This window comes from Stegodyphus dumicola, chromosome 1 (assembly GCF_044657685.1).
Source record: "Stegodyphus dumicola isolate Sdum_Otavi_A_Nest chromosome 1, ASM4465768v1".
Lineage (NCBI taxonomy): Eukaryota > Metazoa > Arthropoda > Arachnida > Araneae > Eresidae > Stegodyphus > Stegodyphus dumicola.
Genome location: NC_140768.1, coordinates 112,312,865 through 112,329,363, shown reverse-complemented (window position 1 = coordinate 112,329,363; position 16,499 = coordinate 112,312,865). Strand labels below are relative to the sequence as shown.

At 31.5% G+C, this 16,499-nt stretch overlaps 1 non-coding gene across 1 annotated transcript; it reads right to left on the bottom strand.

The window, feature by feature from the left end:
- Window positions 1–267: 267 nt before the first annotated feature.
- TRNAV-UAC (transfer RNA valine (anticodon UAC)) lies at window positions 268–340 on the bottom strand. Its single transcript has one exon. It is a non-coding gene; the product is annotated as a tRNA-Val (tRNA).
- Between the last annotated feature and the right edge of the window lie 16,159 nt (window positions 341–16,499).

Below are 16,499 nucleotides of genomic sequence, written 5' to 3'. Positions count from 1 at the left end.
AGCATATATGCATTTTTTCGGAAACTAACACGATTACGCATCTTTAAAGAGAAAAAACTAAATTTATAAAGTTCAAAGGAGCAGCACTCGTAGCGTAAATAATAATCTTGTTTGATATAATAATTAATGTAATTACGAATTATTATTCATATCAGGTTTGAAATCGGGACTATAAAAACTAAACAAGCACCTAATAGAAAAAATTACATACAAAGCCAGTTCGCTTTCCTACTTTTAGGACGCTTAAAAAATTCGAAAAACCTTTAATGGTCCCGCTCGGGATCGAACCGGGGACATTCTGCGTGTAAAGCAGACGTGATAACCACTACACCACGGAACCTCGTACACACGTGTTCTGAAAAGCTATAAGAAGCGAAATCAGTTTTTTCTGACCGTACATGTATGTGCATGATCCGTATATCTATATGTGAAACTATATTATTATTTTTTTTTTTTTTTTTACTTTTTGGGAACTTGTGAATGTTATGTTTGGGAACTTAAGAAATAATTATTTCGACAGTGTGATAATCGCCAATTTTTAAAAAAAATTAATCTTATGTGTTATAATATGGAAAACAAATTAAATATTTTGTGATACACCGGATTTTCCATTTCAGTTTGACTACTTCATGCTTCATGCTATAAACGCAACCATTTTCGCGGGACTCTTATTACTTCCTTTACGAAGCAAAGGAAGTATTGTAATCGCGAAGAATTTCAATTATTAGTTTTTAAAGGAAGTATCCGTTTTGGCCGTTCTAGAATCCATTTTTGGCTTTTTTTTTTTTTTTTTTTTTTTTTTCCCCAGTCCAAAGGGGCTTTGTCCCTGAAGGACTATTGTTTTCGTTTTGCGATTTTGCGTTGGTTCACTATAAATGTCCGTTTAACCTTTCAAACTGTTGCCATTAAATGTTAGAGTTCTGCATTATATTTGAAGAAATTAAATAATGAAAAATCTGCATAAATATAGGTAGATTTTTCGCATTGTGATAAAACAAACGGTACCTAGAGCCATCGAATTTTGAATGACGTAATCGGCTGCGAATATCGGCATCTGGAAGCCCAAATTTGGAATTTAGAATTTGTTTTATTATCGATTTCATATTTTGTAAATCATGAACGAATTTTTATTAACAAAATCAAGGATTTCGAAGCGAGCAATGGTAACGTGGTACAGAAATAACATTTTTATCTCCAGCGCGTGAGACTGCTTGTTGGAAATTCTAAAGATATGCTCAATTTGAAACTATTTGGGATATTGTTCCTGAACTGAATTTTATGGTTTAAGTGCGAAGAACGTGATATTTAATAAATAAAAGTAACAGATAAAATGTTAAAAAGAAACGCCCCTTTGGACGTAATTTAAAATCTCAAGCCTTTCTTTTTAGTCCAAAGGGATTTGAATCCCGAAGGACTATTAGTTTCGTTTTGGCATTTTGCGTCGGACTCATAAATGTCGGTTCACTTTTCAAACTGTTGCCACAAAATGTTAGAGTCCTGCATTATATTTGAAGAAATTAAATAATGAAAAATCTGCATAAATGTATGTATATTTCTCGTATTGTGATAAAACAACGGTACATAGAGTCATCGAATTTTGAATAACGTAATCCTCCAACGAATATGAGCATGTGGAAGACCAAATTTGAAATTTGAAATTTGTTTTATGATCGATTTCCTATTTTTTAAAACTTTGACGAATTTTTGATTAACAAACTCAAGGATTTCAAAGCGAGCAATGGCAACGTTGGGCAGAAAAAACATTTTTTATCTCCAGCGTGTGAGTCTCTGTATCGGAAATTCTAAAGATATGCTCGTTTTAAAACTATTTTGCGATATTGCTGTTGCACTGGATCTTATGGTTTAAGTGCGAGGAACATGATATTTAATAAAGAAAGGTAACACACAAAATGTTAAAAAACGCCCCTTTGGACGTAATTTAAAATCTGAAACATTTCAGATTTTTTTTTCCCCCTTTGCGTGACTGCTGTACGTATGGACAGACTAAAGGACTCATTAATCGAACACGGACTGTGAAATGGATTCAAATTAGGCTTTTTCTTGACGTTTGCAAATACGTACATTTACATCTCGCATAATTCAAAAACGACTTGCCATAGAACGTTGAAATTTTGTATATGGGTTGAAATTTTGTATATAACACCTTCCTTTTTTGCAGCTCTCTTTTTATCGCGAACAACAGTACTAAAAACATATATATATATATATGCATACCCATTCCCCTTAGCCACCTTAAATGTCTTTATCTGGCCTTTAATTTTGCTATCGCTGGTCGTAGTTTTATACTTCCAATTACAGAAGTGTTTTTAAATGACGAAAATACTCATGTTATCGTAATTTCAAATTTAAAAAAATTTTTTTGACAATTAACGAAATCTAGTTTTTAATTCTGTCTCCCGGTTCCTATACTTACGTTTGGTAAAGTTTTATTCTCGTTTGAAAAAAAAAAAAAAAAAAAAAAAAAAGAGAAGAAGTTTGACTGCTGTACAAAGAATTTAACTGGAATATTTAATTTCAAAATTCACAATATTGGATATCATTTTCAACTTTCCTTGACGGATCGGTTGATTAAATTGGAATAATTCGAGGAAATAAATTTAAATGAAAGGCGGCTAAAAATTGTATAATATGATAGGCATACAAGGAAGTCATGTGATGTCTACATCAGATTTTTTTCAAAAATATATTTCGTGTGCACATTAAATGTTAAGAAATTTGAATTTAACAAACATTTTCTATTCGTAAAAAGCAAATTAAAAGTTAATGAAATTTACTTGCAAACAAATAAATGATTAATTATTGCTGCGAACTAATCTACAATATCATTTAAATTCTGAGAGCATATGCAAATCAAGTGCAAGTATCCATGAATAAATATATAATTTCTTTTGAAACAATTTTGTTAGTACTTAGCAGCTTTTAACGCTCATTACCTAGCTTGTTTCTCTGATACATTGAATGAAACTTTCAAGCTCTAGTAGTTTGCTTTCTTTAGTTTATGAATTATAATTTTTGCACTTAGCTTTATATAAATTTTACTTACAGTATCTGTTTTAATACAATAGTTCATTTTAACTTTAAATTTTAGTGAATTAAATTAGCAATACCATTTAAATTCCCAGTTTTTTAAAATTTTCCTGTCCAAATATTGAGTTAAGAATTTTTACTGTAAAAATTCACTGTATTGTAGGTTAACTCCCTTTTTACTTTTATAGTGGCTCGTCTCAATCACTCGAAAAAAATTTAGACGAGTTCATAGTTAAAACTAGTTACAAATTGAATGTTCCAAATTCTACCTTTATGGCATAGAAACATGAAGTGTTAGAAGAATTGAAGTAAAAAATTCGAAGGTTTGAATTTAACAGCAATTTACCATGGAATTTTCTCAATCCTCTGTTGCAAGATTTGAAACAAAAATTCGTAATAACCAAAATTGACAAAGCCAGTAATAATTTCAACATTATTTGAATTTTTTTTTAAATTTCTCACTAATTAATATTGAACTGAATAATGCCATTACTTACAAACTTACCAATACACAAGAAAATGTCATTGCGAAAGAGCTAAAAGCAATTCATATGAAACTACAAATTTCACAAGCATCTAACTACAACAGATTAGCAAATCTACATGCTCTTCCTAAATTCCATAAATTACCACTCAAATTTAGATTTATAGCAAATGGTACAAATAATTATAAAAAGTATATAGATTGTAGAGTTATAAGGATTTTTTTGGAAGCCAGAGAGATGAAAAACTAACAACCGCCTTCGCCGGGAATCGAACCACGGACCTCTGGAATACCGGCCCAGCGTGCTACCGTTACACCACGAAGGCACGCTATGGAAGTGGGAGAAATACCTTATAAGATTACATATTTGCAATTAAACTTAAAAAAAATCAGTATTTTAATTCATGCATTATTTAATAACTACATTAAATTCAATAATAAGATCTTTCAGCAGGTGAGAGGAATACCAATGGGAGCAAACATTTCTACACAAATATGTAACCTATTTCTTTTTGCTTATGAATATAAATTCCAAATAAGTTTGAATAAGAATGGATTGAAGTTATTTGAAAATACATTTAGATACATTGATGATATGATAACTTTCAATAATAATTCTGCTTTTGAACAATTCAAAATTTACCCAAATAGATTAACACTTAATAAAACTAATACGAATAAAGATACTATTGAACACCTAGACCTGCTCATAATTAAACACAGCAAAATTAAATTATATGATAAAAGGAGAGGCATTTCCAGTTTAATACTATTAAACTAATTAATTGGAACTCTAATATCTTTAGAAAAATAATAGGTAACACTTTTTATAGCCATATAATTAGAATAAAAAATAGACGTACTATAATAGAAGATTTAAAGGAAGAAATAATAAAGTTAATTAATGTTCAAGTAAATAACCAAGTCCCAACACAATTTATAAATTTCTGTATTAAAAAGGCAGGCATTAACTTTTCTATTTAATTTAATTTTGTGACTCTTTATGGTGTGATAACATTACCTTAAACCTTAACTGGAGGGTAATAGAGGATTTTGAAAAATTAATGGATTAATTCTTGTAACTATTAATTAATTAATTTGTAAATATGTATATTTTAAATCAATACTCGATTCTTTCCTTTTACTAATGAAGGGCCAACTCTTTGCAAAAGTCTCAATTATAGCCCGCACTGAAGGAAGATTTTTATCTTTTTCTAATTTTCCTTACTTTTAGCCAGTATTTAGTAACGTTTTGATTAAACCTGTTGAAATTCAATTTTAATTAAGTCTTTTACAATAAATTTCTTACTTTTATTAAAACATTTAAAAATATTTTTCAATATTAAAATAAAATTTTTAAATTTTACTTCAAAAAAATTTTTTCGTACTTTATTTCAAAAACATTTTCAATTTTTTACAATTCTTAATAGTTTGCAACCATTTTTTTCACATAGCTTTATAGTTTGATTTTCTTTTTACACATTTTTACAATATTTCTCAGTTAGCAACATTTTTGCAACAGAACACACATTTTACATTACTTAAAAGTTTACAGAATAGGTTTATAAATAGATCTAACAGCTATCAGCTTGACACTCAACTTAATCTTATATTAGCGCCCTTTATTTATAAAGTTAGCAGAAACACACTACTTAACATCACTTAGTTTGGCAAATGCTGCTCCACTCTCCAAATACAAATATAGTTGGTAAGTTAAATTAAAACTTACTATTTACTTGCCTTTTTAGTTTTATTGTTTTAGTATTATCTATGTATTTTTATAGATAGTATCTAGTTTCTTTTTTTTATTTATTTATATGCATAATTCGTGTCGGGGAAGTTTTCTTTAGGCAAGAATTTCTAATTTGCTTTGGTTTTCTAAAAATTTGGTTTTCTACTTTTAATTAACCCTTTTTATTTTAATTCTGGTCATTTGCTTGCTAGTTTCTCTGGGTTCCACTTGTTTGAGTTTCTTTCTAGTGGTTCACAACATTTGGTTTTGAATTTTACTTTTACCCTTGCCTACATGGATGACGAAACATGAATTGAATAATTGAAGAGTTAGGTTTGGAGGCAACTTCCCCTTGATAAGAAAAAATTTTTTTGAATTATATATTTATTCACGGATTTTGATACTTGCACTTGATTTGCATATGCTCTCAGAATTATATGATATTGTAGATTAGTTTGCAGCAATAATTAATCATTTACTTGTTTGCAATTAAATTTCATTAACTTTTAATTTGCTTTTTACGAATATAAAATGTTTGTTAAATTCAAATTTCATTCCTTTCAGCAATGGCGCAAGAGAATTATTTAAATTTAATTTAACTTAACTGTTTATTTTTTTTAATGTTAAGAAATATATTTTTGTTGCAATAAATAATATAGAAGTTAAGACACAATAACACGCCGAAAAAATACTAATTCAGAAGTCAAACAACAAAAATCAGCGTTATAGTTTAAAAATTTGCACAGGACTAGTTTCGATGGTTTTACCGAACCACCATCCTCAGCTTCAAAACCGCAAATGAACAAGATAGGAATTTCCTGTGTAAATTTTGAAAATATAACGATAGAAGTTCTTAGTAATTTTTTGTTTGTTTGTTTTCGGATAGATACATGAAAAATAGAAGTGGGATCACTTGAATTGTTCTTTAGGATTCATAGGTCTCACTCGTATTGCTCACTGAGCTTCATATGTTCCATTCGCATTTTATAAATATGTTCTTTAACGAGAATTTCTGTTTCTGTTCTATGTGCTGGTAATGCCAAAACAGCGTTTGATGGATGGATTCGAAGAAGATGATTGTTTTGTCTAATTGTCAGGTACCTCACCATTGTTAACATATTCCTTACATTTATTCAGCGCACAATCAAGAATGGCTTAAAAAGAGATTTTGAATACGTATTTATTATCTATTTCAAGTCATACGATTTTATAATCAAATGATGGAGGGAATTGATGAAAAAATTTAAGGGGATTTTAATTTAATTGGGATTAAAAGTCTGCTAAATGGTGCAGAAAATTTCTTTTCCTCCTTTTAATGGTTTCGGTAGTAAATGCTTGGATTCTTTTTCAAAAAATTCACGCACACACACACACACACACCAAGAAAAAAAAAAAAAAAAAAAATTCAGATTTCTTCCATTTCTGATTGTTTTGACTAAACATATACATGATATCAGTAGGAAAAATCACTACTAACATCCAAAGAAAACCTAATAATAGTCGTCCATCAAAAATTTCTAAAAATCTTCTGAATGTTGGGGATCATTTATTTACCTGTAGTTGCGAAATCAGGCCACCACTCAGCTCGGTGTACACAAGTGAACAGAGAAAAGACAACAGCTATGAGCTGTACGATAGGCAATGCTGCTTTATGCAAAGAACGCTTCATCCTGTACTATGCGATGTAAAAATTGTTGCGTGCGTACGGGTTCGTTACGAAATGAATGCACAAGTCCGATGAAAAAAATGGACACAATTTTATTATTATCACAATAAAAATGATTAATTGTCCTCAAATAATCGTGCAGTATCACAATATACAACAGTAGTTATCTTCTAACTACTCAAACGTTCAATAGAACTTAATTCAAAACAGCTAAAGAAAGCTAATCCGCGAATTCGCTACAATCAACAAGAGCAGTTTTCAAGAGCAACAACAAACTAAGTAACTAACTACCACGAACTGAGAGGTTTTCCTCCTTTTATAAGATTTTTAAATCGCGTGAGAGAATTTTCTGGTACTTTTTCGAAATCAAAAAGACATATTTATTTATTGAATGTTAAATGCACGTGCTCTTGTATTTTCAATTTTTCCGGTTTAGTTTTCTTTTAATATTCGTCACGCGCTGCACTGCGCGGGAAATAAAACCATTTAATTTATAATTGAACTAACATTAGCTTTTTAAATACCAAATTCGTAACAATATGTATATCATAATAAATATTTTAAAACTGCTAAGTGTGTTGTGTTATGTAATACCTTATTTATTACGAGTGGGATATACTTATCCCATCATTGACTACGATTGAGACATATGTATGTCCCAGCCTGTAGATTCAAATCAGGTTAAAAGCAAAATTCAAAACGCTGAGTTTAATTTATTAGCCCAAAAGGATGTCAGCCCAAATGGACTATCTCGAAACGGGATTTTGCTTTGAATCACATTATAATCACTGTATCACTTTTCAAATTGTTGCCACCAAATATTATCGCTTTATATTACTTTTAAATATGTTAAATAATGAAGAATCGGGATGTATGTATGTATGTTCCTCGCACTGTGAAAAAATGACTGTATCTAAAGCCATCCAATTTTGAAACACGCAGTCTTCCACCCGAACATGGGAACCTGGAAGCCCGAATTTTTTATTTCGAATTTGCTTTATTATCTATTTCAAGTTTTGTAGAATTTTGATGAATTTTTTTATTGAACACTTAAGATTTGGGAGCGAGCAGAGGGAACACTATACGGAATAAAACATTTGTATCTCCAGCCCGTGAGACTGTCTATCGGAAATTCTAAAGATATGTTGTTTTTCAAATATTTTGTGATTTTGCTGTTGAATGGAATTTCATGTGGCGTAAGTGCGAAGAATATGATATTAAATAAATGAAGTTAATACTTAAAACGATAATAATTAAAAAGACATAAAAAAGTTTTGCAAGCCATCTTACTAAGAAAACTGAACATTGATGTGACGAACTGAGAAAAGACTGAGGGAAGAATAAAACAGAAATATGTTTTATGCCAACACATAACATTGCCTCGGAAATTCTAAACATATGCTGCTTTTTAAATTTTTGTCATTTTGCTGTTGAATATGGCGCGAGTGAGAAGAAGAGGATACTTAATAATAAAGCTAAAAACAAACAAACAAAAAATGAGTTAGCAGACGTGAGTGCAATAGCAGAATGGTAGACTGCACGCTAAAAAAACCTTAACAAATCCTTTGTGTGATCGTTAAAAATATGAACTCTTTCAAAATATTTTTAAAAATCTTTTTGTATGTGATATATATGATGTTCGTTATAATGGTGAATGAAATCAAACTGGTGAATGAGACATAAGCGACCATTTCAAGGCACTACAGTTTAACAATAATTTATTTTCGAAATTTAACTATTCACGATTTTAAAGATGATAAAATTATTCAAAATTCTTTGTTCATTCAATTATCTTTCTTTGATATATTGATGGAAATTACATGCTCAAAATGCAGTCTAAAATCTGGACCATATTCCATCAAACAAAACCCAAAACTGATGTTCTGAATATTGCAGGGGATTTAGAAGAACGGTTTGCAATAAAATTTAATCCTGAAACTGTTGGACAGTCCATGGAAAATATGTCTGACGTTCGCAGAATTTATGGTAAGCAAAGCTGTTTCATATTGAAACAATTTTACATTTGCAGACAAGTCAAGATTTGATATGGTTGGATCCAATGGACGAATATCTGTGTGGTGAAAGCTCAAAAAAGAAATTAATGGGAAAAACTACTGCCTGCTCTTAAGCCGAATACAGAGGCATAATGGTTTGGAGATATTACGCTGCTTCTGGGATTGAAAATTTAATGTTTGTAGAAAATAATAACTATTTTTAAATATATAAATATTCTTAACAAAACACCTAAAAGCATCTGCAAAAAAAACTTGTAATGCAAAATACATTCAAGTTCTATCATGATAACGATCCTAAATATTGTCATAAATGTTCGCTTATTTTCAACTCTTCCATATTCTCCGTACTTTCATCCTATCCGACATGTATGGGAAAAATAATAAGGAAACATAACACTTCTTGGAAAGCTCTTCTGTAAGCAATCCTTACGGAGGAGTAGAATAAAATCAAATATGAAAATATGAATTGAATCCATGAGAAAGTGCATGAAAAGTGTAATTTTAATTAAAGGATATCCAATGAAATATTGAATGTCCTATTATTTTCATGTTTAATGAACTAAAAACTGATTGACAGTGTCCGAACACTCACGTGAGTTCATTTTCAGGACTTTTTGAACATATTATTTTTTAATCAGACACATATTGAAAAACACTTTTCGAAAACAAGCAGGTTCTAAAAAAATGATCAGTAGTATATGTAAAAGTAAATAAATAAATAAATAATATAAATAAATAAATATCAATATAAATAAATAAATAAAAATAAAAATAAAAAAAATAAAGTCAGTTCGGTAATATTTAATGAGTGATAATTGCAAATGAATCTAAAAAAAAACTAGTGCCCGAAAACAAATCTGAGCTATAAACGGCAGCTTTTCTCCCAAGGCATTTCAAACAACAGACACTATCCTCAATGAGGTACTGAATCTTAAATTACATCCAGGTTAAGCTAAGTAGATTGGACGTAAAGAAAACGAGGCCATACGATTATCTATAAAAAAACGTTAAATTTACGATCTCAAACTAGAACATCAGTTGCCCAAGTTTATATGCTGCGAGGAATACAAACCGCTTTCAACCCAAAAAATTCTATATACTTTTGAATAAATCAGTCTGCTTCTGTAAGAAGAAATCGTATAATAACATGTTTGATTTTGAAACATTTTTAGAAAGAGCTTGTTTTAAAATGATGTTGTTAGACTATTTATTTTTATTGTCCGACCAGCCGCTTAAAATAGTTATGACGGAAATGGAAACAATGTGGAATGACAAAAAAAAAAAAAAAAAAAAGTGTAATGATTTTAATGAGTCTAGTTTGCTAGCAATATGCTAGCACGTGGAATATAAAAGTATTTTATTTCGGGAAGTGACAACACATTGCTTTTAAATAATGGAGTTTGTTGATTAAAACTGAAAGAATCTTTCAAAAGAAGAAGAAAGAGACCTTACATTTTGTCGACTGGCAACAAACGTACGTCGTACATAAAAGTATGTTTTATTTCGAAAAGTGTTGCCGTTGCTCTCTTTCAAATCGCTGAGTTTATTTATCAAAAATTTATTATATTCGTGCAAAATATAAAATAAATTTTAAAAAAAAAGAGAGAGAGAAAATAAATAACAAAATCTGAAAGATTTCAGATTTTATTTTACGTCCAAAGAAACTTTTTTTTCCATTGGGGATTCAAAACGGAATTTGAAAAATGATACAGACATTCAAAGTCATTCGACGCAAAATACCGTTAGATATCGTAACGTTTTTGCGTTGCTACACTACCAACATAATACCGCTAAGAATTGTAAAGAACCCTCGCGCATAAAATATCCGTGCTTGAATATGCACGCGATATTAATGTTAATGGCACCTTTTGAAATCGTTGAAATTGTTAATCAAAAATTCGTTAAAGTTTTACAAACTATAAAATAGATAATAAAACAAATTCCAAATTTGGGTTTCCAGATGAAAATATTCGAGTGGAGGACTATGTTATTCAGAATTTGATGTCTCTAGGTATGATTGTTTTATCACAGTACGAGAAACATACATACCTTCATGCAGATTCTTCATTATTTAATTTCTTTAAATATAATGCAGGTCTCTAATATTTGGTGGCAACAATTTGAAAAGTGATTCAGACTTTTATAGTGAACCAATGCAAAATGCCAAAACAAAATTAATAGACCTTCTGGGCAAATTACCCCTTTGGACTAAAACATGGAGGTAGGAAAGGAAGGAGGAGCCAACCGGCACTAGAAGTGAAGCACTGCTTTGAAGCTTGGGCCACCAGATGGGGTATTCTTTGTTGACATTCAGAAGCTCGCTTGACAGGGTTCGGATAGTATTTCGACACACGACAGTTCCATACAAATCGAAAAAGGAACACTTTCGCATGAAAGAAACATTCATAGTGTGATGGATAATAGCAATTTGTATAGTTTAGTGACATTTACGCAAAAATCACATCTTGGTTATTCTTCGATAACTAACAACAGCGATTTTGATTATAAATATGTTTTATAAAATTCTAAGCTGTTGAACTGCAAAAATATAGATTTTAAGAAAAATGTTATGCTTAAAGAATGAAAAATACCTTACGGTACATTTAAAATTGCATACGTCTTTCGATACCCTTGATAGAATATTCGCTACTTTTATTTTATTTTCCAAACGCCAAAATGTTTTAAATAAAACAAATTTTTTCACATCCATATGTTATTTAACATGTACCTTTTAAAATTTTTTACAGGAGAGGCTTTACTTTTTAAACTCATCGTTTTAATTTTATATATCTGAAAAATAATCACTTTGGCTTACCACGTTTTACTTACACTTATGTCCATAAATTAAGGATAATTCGGAGTCACGCGGAAATCGAACTCTAAAAAAAATATATCACCTGTAAAACCACTACACACATCTTGAAGAATCATATGCAACTTTCAGGAAGTAACCAGATGACACCGATGGTACGTCACAATGACGAGAGTGTAAGAGAGTGATATTTAAGGAATACATGCAAAGAAGTAAAATTGTTCGCAGGCGCTTTATAAGCATTTCCGTGAAATAACCGAATAGTTATGACACAAAGAACGCATTTGGATGATTTTTTACGTGGTAGAATTATCGACCGTATGGAATGTGGGCGTACCCAACTGGAAGTATCAGACGAACTTGGAATTGCCCAGAGTTTCATCTCCAGGCTTTGGTAACGATTCCAAGATGATGGTAATGTGAGTAGACGTTACAGCACAGGTCGCCCCAGAGTTACAACGTCGAATGAGGACCGGTATTTGGCAGTTTCTGCCAAAAGAAACAGGCGGAGCACAGCCTCAGACCTGTCTCGTCAGCTCTCTTCAGCCACTGGTACGACAATTTCAAGTCAGACCGTATACAGACGCTTGGGCCAGATTGTAGACCTGTCAGATGCGTTATACTTACTGCAACTCACTGTCGCCTGCGGTTAGCCTGGAGTAGCGAGCATGCATTGTGGACACCGCAACAGTGGGCTTATGTGATGTTTTCCGACGAATCCAGGTTTAGCTTGTAGTCTGATTCTCGCCGGACTTCCATATGGAGAGCTCCAGGTAGCCCCAAGAAAACATCATTGAACGACACCGTTACGGTGGTGCAGGAGTGCTCGTTTGGGGTGGAATTATTCTGGGTTCCAGAACTGACCTGCATGTTCAAATTGGAACCATGCCAAGCCAAATCTATCGGGACGTCATTCTGGAACAACATGTACGTTTGTTTCGGGGCGCATGGGCGCACAATTTGTGTTTATGGATGACAACGCCCGTCCTCACCGTGCAAACATCGTAAGCGAATGCCTTCAATCGGAGGATATCACCCGTATGAACTGGCCAGCATTCTCACCGGACTTGAATCCAGTAGAGCACGTCTGGGACATGCTTGGCCGACGAGTTGCAGCCCGTCAACCTCCTCCTACATGTCTACCGGAACTTCGGAGAGCATTGCTTTTTGAGTGGTGTAATATCCCCCATGATCAGATGGATAATTTGATACTCAGTATGCCTAGGCGTTGTACGGACTGTATTGCATCGTCTGGGAGACATACAATGTATTAACAATCATATCAACCATGTAATATTGGTTTTTTGTAAATAGGGTTTTTTTTTTTTTTTTTTTTTTTTGTAATTTGCTCTAGGGAGAAGAAATCGCTAATTTTTTTAATAATATCAAACATATAGCATCTTTTTTTGCTCTTTACCTTTTGTTTAATAAATAAGCTTTGCAAATAAGTCAAATTTGTTTTGCTTCTAACTCTTCCTTTGCCTGATTTTGCATTATCCTTAATTTATGGACATGAGTGTACTTGGGTGAATTAAAAATAAAATTACCATCAAATGCTGCAATCCTCGTCAAAATTAATAAATATACACACAGATATGCCAATAAGTTAGCTTTCCCTTGATTTAAAACCACACATTTGTGTAAAATTATGTAGAGTTTTACGCAAATGTGTGGAACAGAAGAGAGACACATTTGCGAATTTGGCGGAAGTACCATGTGCGGTCAAGATGATGTGACCATGTGAACGTGCTACATCATCAAGACAGCTTATTAAGAATTTGAAAATAGGGTAATCGACGGAGGTGAAAACATTTGTATATCCTGCCAAAGGAGGTCCGATCATGAATGGTCCTCTTATTGATTCCAGATTGTTAAAGGTTTCCCACGCAAGTCATTTTTTTCTCGGAAATTCGAGTTTTATGCTGGCTTCTTAACGTACGCAGGTCATTAAATTATTTATAAATGTATTTGAAATGAAGAATTTATTCACTTATAAACAACTGTGAAAGTACTGTGAAGAAATCTAATTATTAAATGTATCTAATTTATAATGATTATAAATGTTATCTAAATATATAATAACCTTAATATTGAATTGTAAACATAAACTGAAATCCTGTTGACAAATACGTTATAAAACTATTTAAGCAAGAATTGTTCGTATTGGAAAGCAATCTGTTAAAAGGTATTGTAAAGCAAATGCTATTAGATGCGCACTTAAGAACGTAATAAAGAGTTTTGGAATATGTATTGTTGAAATGTAGGGTAAAAAATCTGATAAGTATAATTAAAAGAATTATTCCCCTTACATTTTATAATAACTGAGTTACAAGTTTTAAATAATACTTAAAAAAAAAAAAAAAAAAAAACTTATTTTATTTCCTTTCAGAAATGTTCAGAGGAAGTCAAGTACTATTTAAAGTATTTCGCTAATTATTAATAATTCTCTAATTTAAAATGAACCGAATAATAGAGCATTAATTATAAATTCACTTACATTTTTCGATTTAAAAGATGCCTCAGAAGCCAAAAAATCATGACATATTTAAGAAAGTATTTTAGGAAGAAACTCTATAAATAGAAAAGAAATAATGCATAATTTTAATATTAATAATACAATAAACTTTGATCTTAATTTTTGTACCTTAACCGAATAAAATCGAATTACCTTAATTTTTTTCTAATGTAATTAACGAAAACTTGTGAAAATATTTCATTCAAATTAAACAACCATTCTGAGAAAACTGTCCTGTGAAATGTATAGCATTTAATTCCGTTCAGAATGAAATGTTGTTTAAAAATATGTTGTTTTCATATACTTAGGACTCTGAAGTGTTGTAGAAAAAGAAAATATGTACATTTATATGTATATTTACGACGTAATTACAAAATATTTACATCCGAACGCGTCAAATCCCATTGAACTCAATGGTAAATGACCCAATGTTTTGGTCACCATGTAGGGATCGCCGGTGCTTCAGAGCAGGGTACGGGAGAAACTTGTTTAAGGCTACTCCATCTTGCTTCCTACCTCCATGGACTAAAATGATCAAAAGTAAGCGTAAAAGAAAAATAAAGCCATTTGTTAATATTTAGTGAATGATACTTGCAAATAAAACAGAAAAGCACAAGTGCAGAAAAACAAATGTGAAACAAGGTATTTAATAATACAATAGATGAAATGAGGTCACGTGATGCTAAGTAGGGTACCTGTAGCAAACTATTATGTTGCGTACTCAAGAGTGACATTCTGCACATACACAGGTAGAACAATTTTCGTAAACTGCCTGTTTTTAAAATATTACGCAATGATAAGGGTTACTTTCTTTTTATCCGATTTATTTACATATTTAAATACCTATTTATATAAAATAAAATTTTTAAAAAGCATTGAAACATTCTTCTCACTTTTTTCATATTCACCCATTCATAAAAAACTACCCTTAATCAGATAGTTCATTATTATAATGGTACGACTAGTAAAAAAGGATAAATTCTTTTTTACCTGGTTGTCCATTGTATAAAAATTTGCCTGATAAGCTGTAATAAACTATCTCGAAACATGCACAAGATTGCTCTTGGACAGGGCCATTCCTAGACCATAGACGGCCCGCGTACTTTCCTAAAATTGCCGCCCCCAATTAAAAATTAAAAAAAAAAAAAAAAATGCTCAGTGATTAATAAAAATTTCATTTTATACTCACTCAGCACTTGCATGTGACAAATTGTATAAAACGTACTTACGTATGACAAGTACTTACAATGAATTAAATGAATTTAAAATGTTTAGGTATTAGAGTCCGGCCTTCCCTGATTTTGACCACCCGCGTATTTTTACGCGCTACACCGTCGCTAGGAAAGGGCCTGCTCTTGGATATATTCAAGCATCCCATTAAGGGAAAATGTGTTTTTTAGAAATCAAATTCCACTTTCAATCTCTGCCCATCTCTGTTGTTGAATGACGAAGAAATTGTTATGTATGTGTTTGTATCTTAACGAATTTGCTTTTAAAAACAATGCATTGCCACTTTTTAAATTTGCGCTATTACATATATTGTTGCGCTGTAAGGTTTTGTGAATTTGGAGTAATTAATGACAAAACTTAATGAAGAATCAAAACACAATTTATTCGCCAGTATTACACAGGGGAGTTCCAAAGACACGTTTACAGTCGTCGAAAAACTAAGACAAATACGCTGAAACTATCAGCAACACAGCTTTCAGGCTACAGCGGTGAAGAAGGCCTACACGGCACAGCTCCCGACTGCATATACGCATTCTGTACCGCGCCACACGCATAGGGGAAAATCCGTACTTTGATCGGACGTATTTTCCGTTGAGATCATTTCCTTTTGTCGTAATGACGTTTAAGCGGGATTTTTACAGTTTTGTTTTCGTTGAATGACGCGTATGAGTGATGCGGAAGCGTGGAATTATTATTTATATTCTTTGAATAATAATGCCAGACGAAAAAATTGACATGCAGCCTTCTGCAGATGGCATCCTATTTATGGAAAAATAGAATTATAAAATCCTTCAAAGATGCCGTTAATATCAGAAGCAATCTTAAATGCTTAGATTATACTCGTATAAATAACTGAGTTCATACATTTAGTGCAAAAAACAAAACACGTTAGATTATACGACGATCTCGACTCAAATGTAAAGACATATATGCCAGTAAGTATATTATTATTATTGAAACTTCGTTGCATTCTGTTCATTTCACATTGCAAAAAATA